Here is a 15,300-nt window from a genome sequence, read left to right as displayed (position 1 = left end):
ACAATGACATACTCTGAGTGCAATAGTAGATGCTCTTAGTCCTTTGGATGTTGGAGCGGCACAGAGATTTGCAAGTACTTGTAGAAGACTCTCAACATGCTGCCCAGTTGGAAGCTACATCATTGTCTCCATTTTGGTAATGTAAACCCAGACATCTGTGGATGAATGCTTGTACCTAAACACATGTATTTCCAACATAACTGCAAGTCACCCCATGATTCACGCCAACAGTCAGGTTACACACCTTCCCCATTTCACGAGTGCAAAGCACTTTGCCTCATGATTCTACATCAATGGCATGGAAATGCATGCACATTGTAGTTAAAAACTCAAGGCCTACACGTCCTGGCATGACCGCTACTGCAGTTGTACATGCAAATTAACATGCTATGACAGGTGAGGGTATGTGTCAGCCAATAATCAATAGTGACACAGTGTTGTCTGTGGCACAAGATGAAATGTTCCCCCGTTGTAAATGTCCTATTCCATACACAGGTAGGCATGCACATATATGTGAAGCATACATAAATTGTCCCCTCAACACAGGTAGACTATGCATAAAACAGCAGCTTACAAATATTTTTGTAAAGAAAAAGGGACACATGCTGACATGTAGGCACAAGGAATGTTGGCAACAGTGATGGCAAATAAATCATGTAAATGGATATTCCCTACTCACCAAGGGAAATTATTGATCTATAGCTGCACTCCAAAAATGTATGCACTGTCAAATATATGATGCCTATCTTCACATTACAGACAGTAGTGAGGCACAGCCACCCACCATATGCTGAAGTGGCAGTGGCCAATATACTCCTTTCACCAGACACATGGCTCAGGACAGTGATCCATCACTACCTTTATTTTGTAACACAGAGGAGTAGTGGTCTGTTGCACATAAATTACACCCTGTCAGGAATAAGGCCAGGTGTGGTCCAGGACTTGCCCGAAACTCCACTGCGCGACTCTGCAGTGCTTTATGTGCACCACTTGTCATCCCTTCTTGTTCCAAAGATGACCACCAGCATCGTCTGCCCTGTGGCACAGCTCATAGAGCTGCAGGTTCAGGACATTGGTGGACAAGATGCACTTATCAGTGCTATTCTATGCAGGGACTACAATTCCCATGTTTTAGAGGCAGCAGCCATCTTGGGGTGTGGCAGGCTTATAAAGCCCAGCCACACCCAAGCACGTTGCTCACTATTTTGAAGACGTTTATGCAGCCAGACCTCGTGGGGGTTTCTCTGGAGAAGAACAGAGTTCCTGAATGGCAGAGTGTTGTCTAACCAAAGTATCCTTGTTTCCATGGTGCATTCAAAAACAAGTAGGTCGTACTCGTAGCGGTAAGGCCTTGCTGAATCCAAGTTTGGAGGAAGTCATTACTTCCAAAAGGTAAAGCGCCCTTTAGCATAACGAGCAAAGCGTTTCCGTTCACAGATGCAAAGCGCTTTTGTGCACAGATGCAAAGCGCTTTTGTGCACAGCAATTCAAAACATTTCCGTTCACAGATGTAAAGTGCTTTTGTGCACAGCAATTCAAAGCTTTTTCGTTCACAGATGTAAAGTGATCTTTTGTGCACAGCAATTCAAAGCATTTCCATTCACAGATGTGAAGCGCTCTTTTGCACAGCAATTCAAAGTATTTCAGGTCACTGATGTAAAGCTCTTTTGTGCACAGCATTTTCAAAGCATTTCCGTTCACAGATGTAAAGTGCTCTTGGCATGACAATTCAAAACGCTTCAGTTCACAGATGTAAAGCGCTCTTGGCACAACAATTCAAAGCGTTTCAGTTCACAGATGTAAAGCGCTCTTGGCATAGCAATTCAAGCGCTTCAGTCCTTAGGTTTAAGGTGCTCTTGGCAGGACAATCAAAGCCCTTCAATTCACAGGAGTAAAAGGTTCTTGGCACAACAATCTAAGTGATTCACACTACTTGAGTAAAAGCGCTTCCTGGTACTATTAAGTAAAGCGCTTCAAGGCCAATGAGTAAAACCTTTTGCCATTTATTGTTGTGAATGTGAAAGTATTTCTGGAAATAAGCAAATTATAGTTTTCATTGTTCTTTGAAAAGCTTAAGATGTGAAAAGCATATTTAATTCTTTGAGATTTTCTAAGTCATGATCAAAGGTTAATGTTGTGAATACAGAGATGTTACAGGATTGATATCCTGTGTATAATCATAGTTCAAAGTTCTTGCCATCTCTTGATTCTAAGGTCGTAGTTTACTCTTGTTCCATGTATCAAAGAAGCGGCTTTGCCCTCATTTCAAAAGAGGTCTCCATCTAATATCTCGGAGACACATTTAGTCAAGAGTCTATTGATGAGTTACATTTCTATGAATGAGTAAATACATATTTGTTCTAACTTTTACTTTTCAGATCTCTCTCCCTGCTGTTCCCTACACTAATTGTACAAGTCATGTCAGTATTGTGCTTCCTAGCCACAGGGTCCTTCCAACATACAGTGGCCCTACCAGCTGGTATGTCCCAACCTATGTTCAGTCTGGTGTTGAAGGATGTCCTCTCAGCAATGTTGAAACACCTTGACAGCTATATCCGGAGTTCCCCGACGTGAGGATTTAGCCCATGTGAAGGCTAACTTTTATGGTTTTGCCTGCCTCCCACATGTGGTGGAGGCAATTGATGGCACACATGTTGGCTTGGTGCCACCGCAGGCCAATGAACAAGTTTATTGTAACAGAAAGAACTTCCATTCCATCAATGTGCAACTTGTCTGTTTGGGTGATATCTACATTTCACGTCTGTGCCCGTTATCCGGGTTCAGCCCATGATTCCTTTATAAAGCAGAACAGCACCATACCCCAGCTGATGTCACAGTTGTACCCATGGAAGGTCTGGATGGTTGGTAAATTACTTTTGTGCTGATTGTGTGTGTGCAATGTCAGGTGCTACAATCATGAACTGTGTGACTCATTGTTGCACATGTGTCCCATTCCTTAACAGGAGATTCCGCATATCCAAACTGTCGTTGGTTGCTTGGTTGTGACACCACTAATGAATCCAACTCACCAGGGAATGATCGCTTCAATTATGCCAATGGAAGAACACAATGGGTAGTGGAGCGAGGTTTTGGGCTCCTGAAGGTCAGATTTGTGTATTTGGGCGGGACTGGTAAAGCCCTTTTCTACTCACCCAGAAAAGTGTGTCTGATTATTGTGGCATGCTGCATGCTCCACAACATCACCCTGCAGAGGAATATCCTGTACATCCCAGAGGAGGGGAAGCCTGCAGTGCCACCGGATGAGACTCCTGAAATGCCAAGTAAGGATGATTGTGGTGAAGAGGAAACAGTTGATTTGCTGGAAGATCTTATCAACAGCTCCCTTTCATGAGTGTAAGTATCATGTGATGTAATGACTAACTGTACAATGAACTGTAGTTGTGAGAATGTGTGGGGTTGAGCTAGGGAGCTGATACTCTGCAATATTCAGCCAAAGGCTTCTTGTTGAGTTAGCTTTTGATATATCCACTCCTTGATGATTTTGCTTTGTTTGTGTCAGTTTTATTGTAATGTAATTTCATTTTCAGAGTCATTTCTAGATGCTTGCTATGTGATTTGAATAATAGGTATATTTTCAAGCCTATACTCCTTGTATTGTCTTTCTACAGGTACCTTCACCATGACATCCTCATGCAGGCATTTCAGAGTTGTGACATTGGCAGTTTTCTGATGCTGTTCTGACATACAAAGTGGACATGGATTGAATCCAGGAAATGTTGGCCACAAAGTTTGGCTGTATGGGTCCTGTGCCAAGACAGCTTGCACAGTGTTTGGATGGAAGGTCAGAAGTGCACATTGGACTTATTTTGTGTGCTGTGGTGGGCCGATTGTATCATGTGGGCATGAAATATGTAGTCATAGATTGTGACCAAGTCATTTTTCCTTCACATTGGCTAAACACTTTTTGTATGTTCGGTATGTAGCTGTAAATGTGTTTCATCATTGCAGGCCATATTGCCTGTGCCACAACACTGACATATGTTTGTGTCATACCACCAGATGCATGGCCATTGGATAATGATGGGCGTGTGATCAGGGACTGTTGTACTGCCATCTGTCTGTATCTTGGATTCTGCAATGTTGGATTACTTTGGTGTGGTATGTGATAAAGCTCAAGCTGATGCAGAAAATACAATTTGGCCAGAAAGGAATAAAAAAGTAAAGTGAAGGTGTCAGTCATTGTGAATGAAATCATTGTGGTAGATACCACATCTTTTGAAGTCCAAAGTCCAGAATACTCCTCCCATTAGAACTGGTAGGTAGTTGAGGATCATTCAACAGGAGCGAATATGTGGCACATAAAGGAGGTCCTTCAGAAAGAGGTGACTTGCTGGCAGTGGTGGGTGTCTTGCCATTCGCACCTCCTGGATTCTTTGCTGGACGTTCACACTTACGTGCGGGGGTTCTGCTGCTTAGGAGACAGGGGTGTCTGGGGCAGGTTTTTCCTCTGGCATCGATGTTGATGTGTCTGGTGTTGATAAGCCAAAAGAAAGAGAAGACTGGTTTAAAAAAAACCTGCTCAGAACTGCATGTACGTCTCTCATCACACTTTTTAGGGAGGCCATGTTGGTATTGTGGTCCAACTGCTCTCGCATGTCCCTTTTCATGTCCCTCTGTAGCTGCTTGATTTTCCGGAGTTCTGTCAAGACCTGGCCCATCACGCCTTGGGACTCCTGATAGACCCCCAAGACATGGCTGATGATGTCCTGGCCAGGAGCATCCCCAATGATCTCACCGCTGGTCCAGAGCATCCCACCCATGCACCTTACCCCTGTGCCCCTGCCACAGGGTGCCCACTCCCCCTATGTCTTGGAAACTTATTGTCCAAAGTGTTGCACTGCTCAAGATCCAGGACTGGGTGACACAAGATGGTTGACACTGTGCTTAGTACACTGGTTGAGGGGTGAATGGCTGCCTGTGAATTTGAGGCAACCGCGGTGGAAGGTGTTGATGTGGTCATAGTGAGACTCACTATTGATGTCTGACCAGTTTGCCCAGATGGGTCAGAACCGTCCTCCACGTCCAGACATCCAAGTGTGTCTTCTCTACTGAGGGCTTCATCAGAACAGTGGCAGGCTCTTCTGTGGCCTCTTTGTGCCCAGTAGCAGCTCAAACTGTTAATGTGAAAAATACAATGCCACTGGTTGTATTGGGACTTTCACCTTAAACAGTTTACTGTTACATTAAGCAGAGATCTTGTACAAAGTTAAGTTGCAGTTAATGATATTGTGGCATGTACCCATGGTATTGGTTGTATTGACATGGCATTTGTGGAGCAAGTCACATCTTTTTGACTGAAGCAGCTGCTGAAATGTGCAGATCGTTAGCCCTTAGGAGGATGGCCTGAGGATCCCATCTTGCCACCAGTGCAGGCAAAACAGTGACTAAGCAAGAAATGTCTTTGGTCATTTTTTGCCTAGTTGATTGTGATACAGGCAGACCCAGGTATTTGTTGCATATGTGACTGAAGTCTTCATGTGGTCAGTGCAGTGTGAATGTGTCTGTTACCAAAACCATTCTGGTTATGCATCTCAAGGCCTTTGGGATTATAGTTTTGCACAATGGGTAAGTTGTCCTACATGTCCTCATTAGTTTCATCTTGACTGAGCAGGTCAGGATGGAGCTAGGTAGCCAGACGCATCTCAGAATTGTGCATGATCTGTATCTTGGTCACTCCTGGGTAAGTAAACTTCAATTGAGAGTTAGCAAACAAGGGTCTTTGGACAATAAACCACTGGTCTGGTGTTTGGAGTTAGAGAAATCGTGCCTCCTGGGAGTTGCAGTCATGTCACTTTCTGTACTACACACACGTTATCCTCCCAGGCGAGTAAACTTCATTTGAGAGTTCGCTAATAGATGGATTTGGGAAAGTGAACACTGTTTTTGTGGTTGGAGTTTGAGAAACAGGGCCTACTGGGCTTTGCATTCCTGTCATTCCCTATACTTCCTACCAGTATACAAATGGTATCCTCCCAGGTGAGTAAACTTCAATTGAAAGTTAACAGACATGGGAATTTGGGCATGTGAACACTGGGCTTGTGTTTGGATTTAGTGAAACAGAGCCTCCTGGCCTTAGCAGTCATGTCACTCGCTCTACTTCATACACTTGCTAGATGTTATCCATCCCAGGCGAATACATTTCATTTGTGAGTTACCAAACAAGGGTATTTGGAGAAGAGAACACTGGACTGGTGTTTGGAGTGATAGTAACCGAGGCTCCTGGGAGTGCAGTCATGTCACTCCCTGTACTACACACACTTTATAAATATTATTCTCCCAGGTGAATACACTTCATGAGTGTGGGAAAACAGGGCTGATTGCAGAGGCCCCCTAACTTTTTGCCCCCATTTTCCACTTTATGCTGGTGTTTTCCTGACTCTGATGGTGCCCTGGGTACTGCTAACCAGTCCCAGGGCCTGTGCTCTGTGTAAAATGGATATGCAAATTAGGCTAATTATAATTGGCTAAGTTAACCTACCTATAAGTCCCTAGTATATGGTAGGGCATGTAGGTTTAGGGACCACAGCATAGGTGGTGCACACCTAGGTGCATTGCTGAGGTGCCCAGTGTCATTTTAAAAGCAAGCCTGCCTTGCTGGCTGCTTTTAAATTAAAGTAATATGCAAATTCGACTTTGGAATTAAAGGTACTTCCAAAGTCTTAAACTACCTTATTTTTACATATAAGTCACCCCTAAGGTGTGCCCTATGTGCCCCTAGGGCTGGGTGCCATGTAACTATAAGCAGGGACTTTATAAAAATAGATTTATAAGCCCTGGTGAGGTAAAAACAGCCAAATTCGTTTTTCCCTCATTGAAGTAAATGGCCTTCATAGGCTAGAATGGGCAGACTTTATTTTAAATTTTAAAGTCTCCTTAAATGTTGCATACCAAGAATTTGGTATCAAATTAATTGTTGTAATAAATCCTACAACTTCCAGTTGTTGGATTTCATATAACTAGTTCAGGTAAAAAGTTTAGACTTTACCTAAAAAGTTGCCAATTTCAGCTCTGCATTGTTTTTGCTGCTGTGCTCTGATTGGCCAGCCTGCAGCAGCTTCTGCCAGTCTGCCTTGATGAGGTGTGAAGTGGCCAGGCTTCACACAAAGGAATGTGCTTGGGGGAGAGAATCTCCCCTCAGCAGATGGTGAGGCAGGAAGGGGGAGGGCTGCCAAACTGGTCTTCAAAGGCAGAGAAGGATATTTGCAGCACCCAACAACACCCCCACATCCTGCAACCCCAGACAATTAGGTGCCCCCTTGATTAGATTAGGAGAGGGCAGGAGAGGGGTGTGTTTATGATTTTTAGCCACACCAGTGGGTGGGCTCAGCCAGATGTAACCTCCAAAAATCAGATTCATCCATGTTGGATTTTTAGAGACTGTTGCCTTCTGGGATGGATTTTTGCCACACTTCCCAGGAAGTGGTCATCACAGGGGGACAACCCTGTCCCTGATTGGAGAACCAGGGCCCCCCTGCTTTTCACCCAGGAGCAAGGATAAAACTGGCAGACCTGCACCCACGCCTCAGATCCCCTCCAGAATTCAACAAGAAAGGAACTAAAGAAGAAGAAGGACTGCCCTGCTGGACCCCTGGCCTACACCTGGACCCTGCACTCAGAAGGACTGCATCAGCTGCACGCTTGGGCTTCACCACAAGAAGGACTTTGCCTGGCTTCAACTGGTTCAAGGAGGGACTCCCTGTTTGCTACAGGTGAAAAATTGCTAAACCAGAGTCCCCTGCACCAACTCCTGAAGAAAGCGACCAGCTGACCACTGTCCAGTGGCCAAAAAGGAGTTTGCGCCAGGTGCATTCTGGGAGTTGAAGTCCGCACCCCCCAAGGACCATCACAGAACTTCTGGACCCTTGGGGTGAGCTGTGGACCCCAAAAGAACCTTAAAAGAACATCTGGGTGAAGCCCCAGAAGTTTGGAAAAGATTTGAGAATTTTTGGAAAAAAGCTCCAGAGAGGGACCGACCCGCCGCGGAAATTCTAGCCGGCTTGCCTCAACCGCGACCCGGCCTGACTTCGTGGTTCGTCCCGGTAAAGAAAAACATCCAAAAAAGAGACTAAGGCCCTCATTCTGACCTTGGCGGGCGGCGGAGGCCGCCCGCCAAAGTCCCGCCGTCAGCTTACCGTTCCGCGGTCGAAAGACCGCGGCGGTAATTCTGACTTTCCCGCTGGGCTGGCGGGCGGTCGCCTTCAGGCCGCCCGCCAGCCCAGCGGGAAAGAGGCTTCCACGATGAAGCCGGCTCGGAATCGAGCCGGCGGAGTGGAAGCTGTGCGACGGGTGCAGTTGCACCCGTCGCGTATTTCACTGTCTGCGCAGCAGACAGTGAAATACATTTAGGGGCCCTCTTACGGGGGCCCCGCGACCCCCCCTACCGCCATCCGGATCCCGGCGGTCGGACCGCCGGGATCTGGATGGCGGTAGGGGGGGTCGGAATCCCCTCGGCGGCGCAGCAAGCTGCGCCGCCGTGGAGGATTCAATGGGGCGGCGGTACACTGGCGGGAGCCTGCCAGTGGTGCCGGTCCGACCGCGGCTTTACCGCCGCAGTCGGAATCACCATTGGAGCACCGCCGGCCTGTCGGCGGTGCTCCCGCGGTCCTCCGCCCTGGCGGTCTTTGACCGCCAGGGTCAGAATGACCGCCTAAGTCCGAACGTAAAAAGTTGACCGGGACCTCCCAGCCATCGTATCCGAGAAGGGCTCCATGGACGTCGGATCAAGATCCAGGTTTACCCCGGTCGAAGGATTTTCCTCTCGAAAAAACGACTAAGTCCGAAGGTAAAAGTCTCCACCGAGGAAACCCACATCGCGTATCCGGACAAGGGCTCCAGGAGGTCGGATTCAACTGGCAGGTTCGTCCCGGTGAACAAAAACTTCAAAATAAAGACTAAGTCAGAAGGTAACTTTTTAACCGAGGCCTCCCGCGACCTGTAGCCGAGCAGGGCTCCATCGCGGTCGGCCTGAAAGTTTGACTTTGCCCCGGTCGAGGTGCAACCAGATGACCCGATTGGCGCTTTTTGTTTCTAAGCACTAGAAAAGTAATAATTCTTTAAAAATTCATATCTCCGGTTCCCCTAAACCGATTTTAATCGTTTTTGTGTCATTTTAAAGATAAAAATATAAACTATTTTTATAAATTGGTTTTGGATTTTTAAACTGTTTCCTGTGTTTTATTTAATTACTGTTTTGTGATATTTGAATGCTTTACACTTTGTCTCCTAAGTTAAGCCTTGACGCTCGTTGCCAAGCTACCAAGGGTTGAGCTGGGATTAATTTACTGAGACCTAACTGTACCTATATGGAGGTTAGTGGCTTGTTGCTAGGTGTAGGTACCTACCTGCCCTACCAATAACCCATTTTCCAACAATGAGTGAGTTACCAAACAGGAGTCTTTGGAGAAGAGGACAGTAGGCTGGTGAGTGGAGTAACAGTGACAAAGCCTCCTGGCCATAGCAGTCATGTCACACCCTATACTACACACACTATACAAGTGATATCCTCCCAAATGAGTAAACTTACAGTGAGGGTTGCAAAACAGGGAACTTCAGATGAATGAGCACTGTTCTGGCGTTTGGAGTAAGAAAAATAGTGCCTTCTGTGAGTTGCAGCCAAGTTATTACATCTACTTCACACACTACAGTTGACCATTGTGAAACAGATTTATTAGGGCATGTGACCACTGTGCAGGTGGTAGAGTTAGAGGAACAGTGTCTCCTGTGAGTTGCAGTCAGGTCACTTGCTCTACTACACACACTTGACCAATGATTTCCCTCCCAGATGAGTACACTGCTATTGAGAGTTCAGTAACAGATGTATGGTAGCAAGTGACCACTGTGCTAGTGTTTTTTGTTACAGGAATAGTGCATGCTGGGTCATGTCAGTCCCTGAACTACACACACTTGACAAATGTAATCTCCCCCGGTGTGTACCCTTAAATTGATAGATAACAAACAGGGGTCTTTGGACAAGTGAGCACTGGTCTGGTGTTGGGAGTTACAGAACAAATGCCTGCTGGGAGTTGTTGTCATGTCAGTCCCTGTACTAATGTCATCGCTCCAGGTGTGTACCCTTAAGTTGATAGATAACAAACAGGGATCTTTGGACATGTGATCACTGGCCTGGTATTTGAAGTTATAGAAACAGTGCTTGCTGGGAGTTGGAGACATGTAAATCCCTGTATTACACACACACTATACAAATGTCATCTCCCTAGGTGAGTAAACTTGAATTGTGAGTTGCCCAAATAGCGGTCTTTGGATAGCTGAACACTGGGCTGGTGAATGGAGTAACAGTAAATGAGGCAAAAGGTGAGCTATAAGCATGCATGACTTTGCATTTTCATGACAGTTTCAGTGTTGTAACTTACCAGACTCCACTCCCCCAGTGATTCCTGTCAAGCCCTCAGGATGCAAGCTGGCCAAGACCTTCACCTCCCAGGGAGGCAGATGTAATAGGGCACTGGGAGGGCCACCACCAGTGTTTTTTGCCTGCAGCTGGTGCCTGGAGACCAGGGAACTGGCATGGCTCCTGAGGTTGCTCTACCTCTTCTTGATGTCCTCCTTTGTGTGCAGGGTGGTGCCTACAGCATTCACTCTGTCAACGATTATGCCCCACATTTCCATTTTCCTACTGAGAAGAGTATGCTAAACTTGTGCTTCAAACAATTGTGGCTCTACTCTTATGATCTCATCCACCATGACTCGTAACTCATTTTCAGAAAAACAGGGATTTTTGGCCCATGACATGGTGTAACAAAAAAAAACAAAAAATGGTTGATAGTGACTTACTAAACAAGGAAAGTGTAATAGGGGTAATAGAGTGCGAATGGACAAAAGTGTGTGGGGGTGTTCAGTGGGACGGTGAAAAAAGGGGTGCCTAATATATGGACTCTGTGGACATAAAGCGTTCTGGCTTCTGTGTGTTGCAGTGTAAATGTAAAGGATTGTGGTGTGTTAAGTGGTGTGTGTTTTTCGCGGGCTTTGCAGCTGTGTCCCAACTGTGTTGTTTTCATATTCATTCACTGTGCAGTTGTGCAATACTTTGTTGACCGCACACTGCCGTGGTTCCGATTGCTATTGGCAGAGCGCCATGGGGGTCTGCTATGGCGACTGTGTGCTTGTAATAAGGTTAGTGGTCGGTAGAGATGCTGTCAGTGCTAGAGGTTGGACCACCTATTTCCAGGCTGTCTCGCCGCTGACGGTCTACCTGTTTTTGGTTGCCTGTCATTGGTCCTTTCTGTATGACTCAGAATAGGGTGGTCTGAAAGACTGGCAACATGGCAGTCTTTTCAGGTCCGTCAACATGTTGGTCCTACCGCCAAAATCGTAATGAGGCCCTTAGTTTTTGAATGACAGTGATGGGGACAAGCTATTCAATGCTATTACTGAGTATATTTTTTTCAAAATATTACTGGAGACATAACATTAATTATACCTTAGGATTCCTTTAAAGTTTATATAGCTTGTACTTCTAGCCGTGTAACAATAAATACTCATTCTAGTAGCGAAAAACTGAACTACGAATATAATTTGTTATTTAGTAAGAGAGCTGGCAACCTTTCCACAAATTATGAAGTTTTTTTTTTTATTGCTTTATTGGTTTTAAACAAACAACAAAACACAGTGTTGTTCATAATTCAATGTCATACAGAATCAGAGGCATGTACAATGAATTGATACATCAGGCAAAATCAGCTACTTGGCAAGGGAAATCACCTATATTGCCAGTGAAACTGTCAGGCCAATGGGTATAAACCAAGACGTCAAGCAAATCAGTGTGCTAAGGAGCAGCGTTTCACACTTGGTCACTAGGAAGATGCCAAAGGTCAGTAATCGTAGGGGGTATCAATCCTCCACCTCAGATCCATCCCCAGGGGTTGTGTCATCATCCTCTAGAAACATACCCAGTAATTGTGCCCAGAGCAGTATGGCCATAGCTGCCCTCTCATCTGTGCGTGATGTTCTCAAGTGGTGCTCCTGTGCTGCCTCCATTCCAATAAGCCACAAAGCCAGTGTGTAAATAGTAGGACCCTCGTACTCATTCAGCCAATGGCCACCCACCTCTTTGCCAACAGTAGGGCCAACTGGGCTAACCTATAGTGGATCCTACGTCCTCTGGTCACACCACGACTACCAGAAGACAGGCAAGTGAGGTCAAGGGAAGATGAAGTCCAGTGACTGACTCAACGTGCAACACAACCTACCACCAGTATGTCCGAACTTGTGTACATTTCCATACCAAATGTAAGAAATCGGCCCCAGCTTCCCTGCAACATGTACAGGTGGCCTGCCTAGTGGAATCTATTTTATTGAGGCCTTGTGGGATAACATGTGTACGATGTAAGTAATGAAAGTGCAAAAGTTTAAACCTGTTGTTACAGGATACAGTGCCGACTAGTCATAATGCGACCGTCTAATCTGAATCCAAGATGGTTGTACCCAAGTCCCTCTTCCAGGCTCTTGGCACAGTAACACATCAGACACAAGGGCTCTGTAAAAAAGAGTAATTCAGTTTTATTGTTCTCCCAATCCGAGAAGACCCTCAAGGACCGTAGAGCCCCGGGGCCAGAGGAAAATCCAACCAAAGCTCCTGTGCCGCACTTTCCAGTTTTGCATAATGTAAGAAGTGTGTGGTCCTATCCCGTAAGTGTCTTGCGGCTCCTGAAATGTGGAAAAGATATCCCCTGGTATATATCTCCTGTTTTGATACACCACACTCCCACCACAGCTCCATAGATAATGATTGAGTCAACATTCCGAAAAAGTATTAAATCCCATAATTTCAATGCCCTACTGAAGGGTGCTCTATGGACGGCTTTGTGGACAACTTTTTCCCATATCCGTGTGGGTAACCAGGTATGGAATCGGGAGCGCCGACCTGCCCCTTTGCATTAACAGTTGGGACAGCGTTTTGCCACTGAACACATTCCCAAAAAGCAGTTTCTTCTTATTGTCCGACGGTGCAAGCCATTTGGCTGTGTGTTGCAAGTGTGCAGCATAGTAGTAGGATTGTATGTACAGTACTGCCAAACCCTGTCCTCTGGATTTTTCTTCAGGTTTGTATGCGCCACACGGCTGCACCTACCTGCCCACAGATGAGATATCAACAGGCTATCTAACTTGTGGAAGAACGGATCTGCTAACAGAAACAGAGAGTTTTGCACAACCTAGAGGCAGTGAGGGAGTAAAACCATTTTTGCCACGGCCACCCTGTCCATCACCGACAGGGGGAGCTTAGTCCAGAATTTAATGGATCTTTCCAACTTCTTTAACACCCTATCTACATTTTGTATCTGAAGCTGTGCCTCAGTATGTGTGACCCAGATCCCCAGTTAACGGAATCCTTCCAATTCCCAATGAAGACCCACATCTGTTAGCTGTTCTTGCTGTTTCCTCACCAAGGACCTAGGGGAAATAGCAGCGATTTATGTATATTGATCTTGAGTCCGGAGACCGAACCAAAATCCTCTAGAAACTGCATCAAAATGGGGACAGATACCCCAGGTGTGTGCACATATAGCTCAAATGCTTTGTACCTATACATCGAGATAAGATGATTTGTATTACCCACCTTAATCCCCCAAAGTGCCAGCTCTGCACGCAGCACCAATTCAAGGGGTTCAAACATAAGGGGGGATAGAGGGCACCCTTGTCTAGTACCCCGTCCCGCTAGCCAAACATCTGAGAGCTCTCTGCTCAACATGATGCACACAGAGGGAGCTGTGTATAGGAGGTGTATCCAGGCTCAGAAATTGGGTCCAAACACCATTTCCCGCAGCAGCACCATAAAAAAGGCAAATCCACAATGTCAAATGCCTTTTCAAGATTTAGGGATACCAAGGACTTTTCACCCCCGCCTCCAGTGCAGCATGCAAAACGTGTTAGTCTGTGAAGGTTGTGTGCAGTGCTACGTGCCGGCATAAAACCACACTGGTCTTCATAGACTAGTTCCTGAATCACCCAGGCCAACCTTGTTGCCAATATTTTACATAGTATTGTCAGGTCGGTGTTGAGCTTAGTGAGGGGTCTGTATGCAGCAGGGTCCACTGGGTGCCCTCCATCAGACACACACCAGCCCTTTTCTCATGGTCGGCGGAAGGAGGCCCTGCCACTTTACCTCCTGGAAGACCTCCAGTAGTTTTTCCATTAGGGCAGGAGCACAGGTATGATAGAACTCCACCTGGAATCCAACACTGCCCGGTACTTTGAATGTGTTAAGTGCCTTATTGGCTGTAGTCACTTCCTCCAATGAGAGATCCTCCTCTAGCTCTTGGGCAGCCTCCCTTTGTAAGTGAGGGAGCCTCGCAAGAATCAGGAATTCCACCAGCCCACCCTCATTTTTATCCTATAGGCCACCTCTATAAACTGACTTAAAAGTGATCCTGTAACTCCAACAGGATGTCCCGCCACTGAGACAGTAACTGACTGGCATTGCATATGGACAAGATGGGGGTTATCAACATCTCCTGATTTATCTCCCTCCCTTTGTAACATTTGGTGATACAACTAAAGGTCTATTTTATCTAGGGTATCCCAGAGGGAGTGGATTTATCTATGTGCTGCTAAGGTCGCCACATACACCTCTGCATCATGGGGCTCCTGTTTTTTCAGGTCTCCTATGAATCGTCTGTGCATTCCACAGACAGTACCTATGCATTCTCCCCCGATTACCACTTTTAATGCCTCCCTCTCAACAGCTCTAGTATCCATGGTTTCCCAATTTGTGGTCATGTAGGTCTCTATAACAGTTCCCAGGTCCACCTTACAGGCTACGTCAGAGAGTAAGTCAGATGGCATACACCATGTCTGTGTTCTGTCCAGCCTCCTGCTCCAGTTCAGAGTAATGGTATTATCCGAGAGAAACCTCACCATGTGCATCACTGCACCTATCCGGGTATGATCTAATCCTCCCACTAGGAAGTGATCCAGTCAACTATAAGTGATCCAGATGTGACAGACGCCTCACATCCAGGAACTCCAATGTTGCAGTTCGCCCTGTAACAGGGCAACCATCAGGGGCTTGGTGCCACCCGTGGGTGGGTGACAATCCTTCTCCCAATCTAATACACATTTAAAGTCCCCTGCCCAGATTATGGGGCTAACCACATTGTCTATTAACAAGCCCTATAACCCTTCAAAAAAACAATGGTCCTCATTGTTAGGGGCATATGAATTTAAGAGCATAATCTGTTCCCTGTCCAGGGCACCCTGAATAAGAACATACCTCCCCTTCACATCTGCCTCGCTATAAGTGAGTCAGAGCAGAACTCTGGGAGC

The sequence above is a fragment of the Pleurodeles waltl genome, chromosome 10 (genome assembly GCF_031143425.1).
Source record: "Pleurodeles waltl isolate 20211129_DDA chromosome 10, aPleWal1.hap1.20221129, whole genome shotgun sequence".
Taxonomy (NCBI): Eukaryota; Metazoa; Chordata; class Amphibia; order Caudata; family Salamandridae; genus Pleurodeles; species Pleurodeles waltl.
This window is presented reverse-complemented; position numbering follows the sequence as displayed.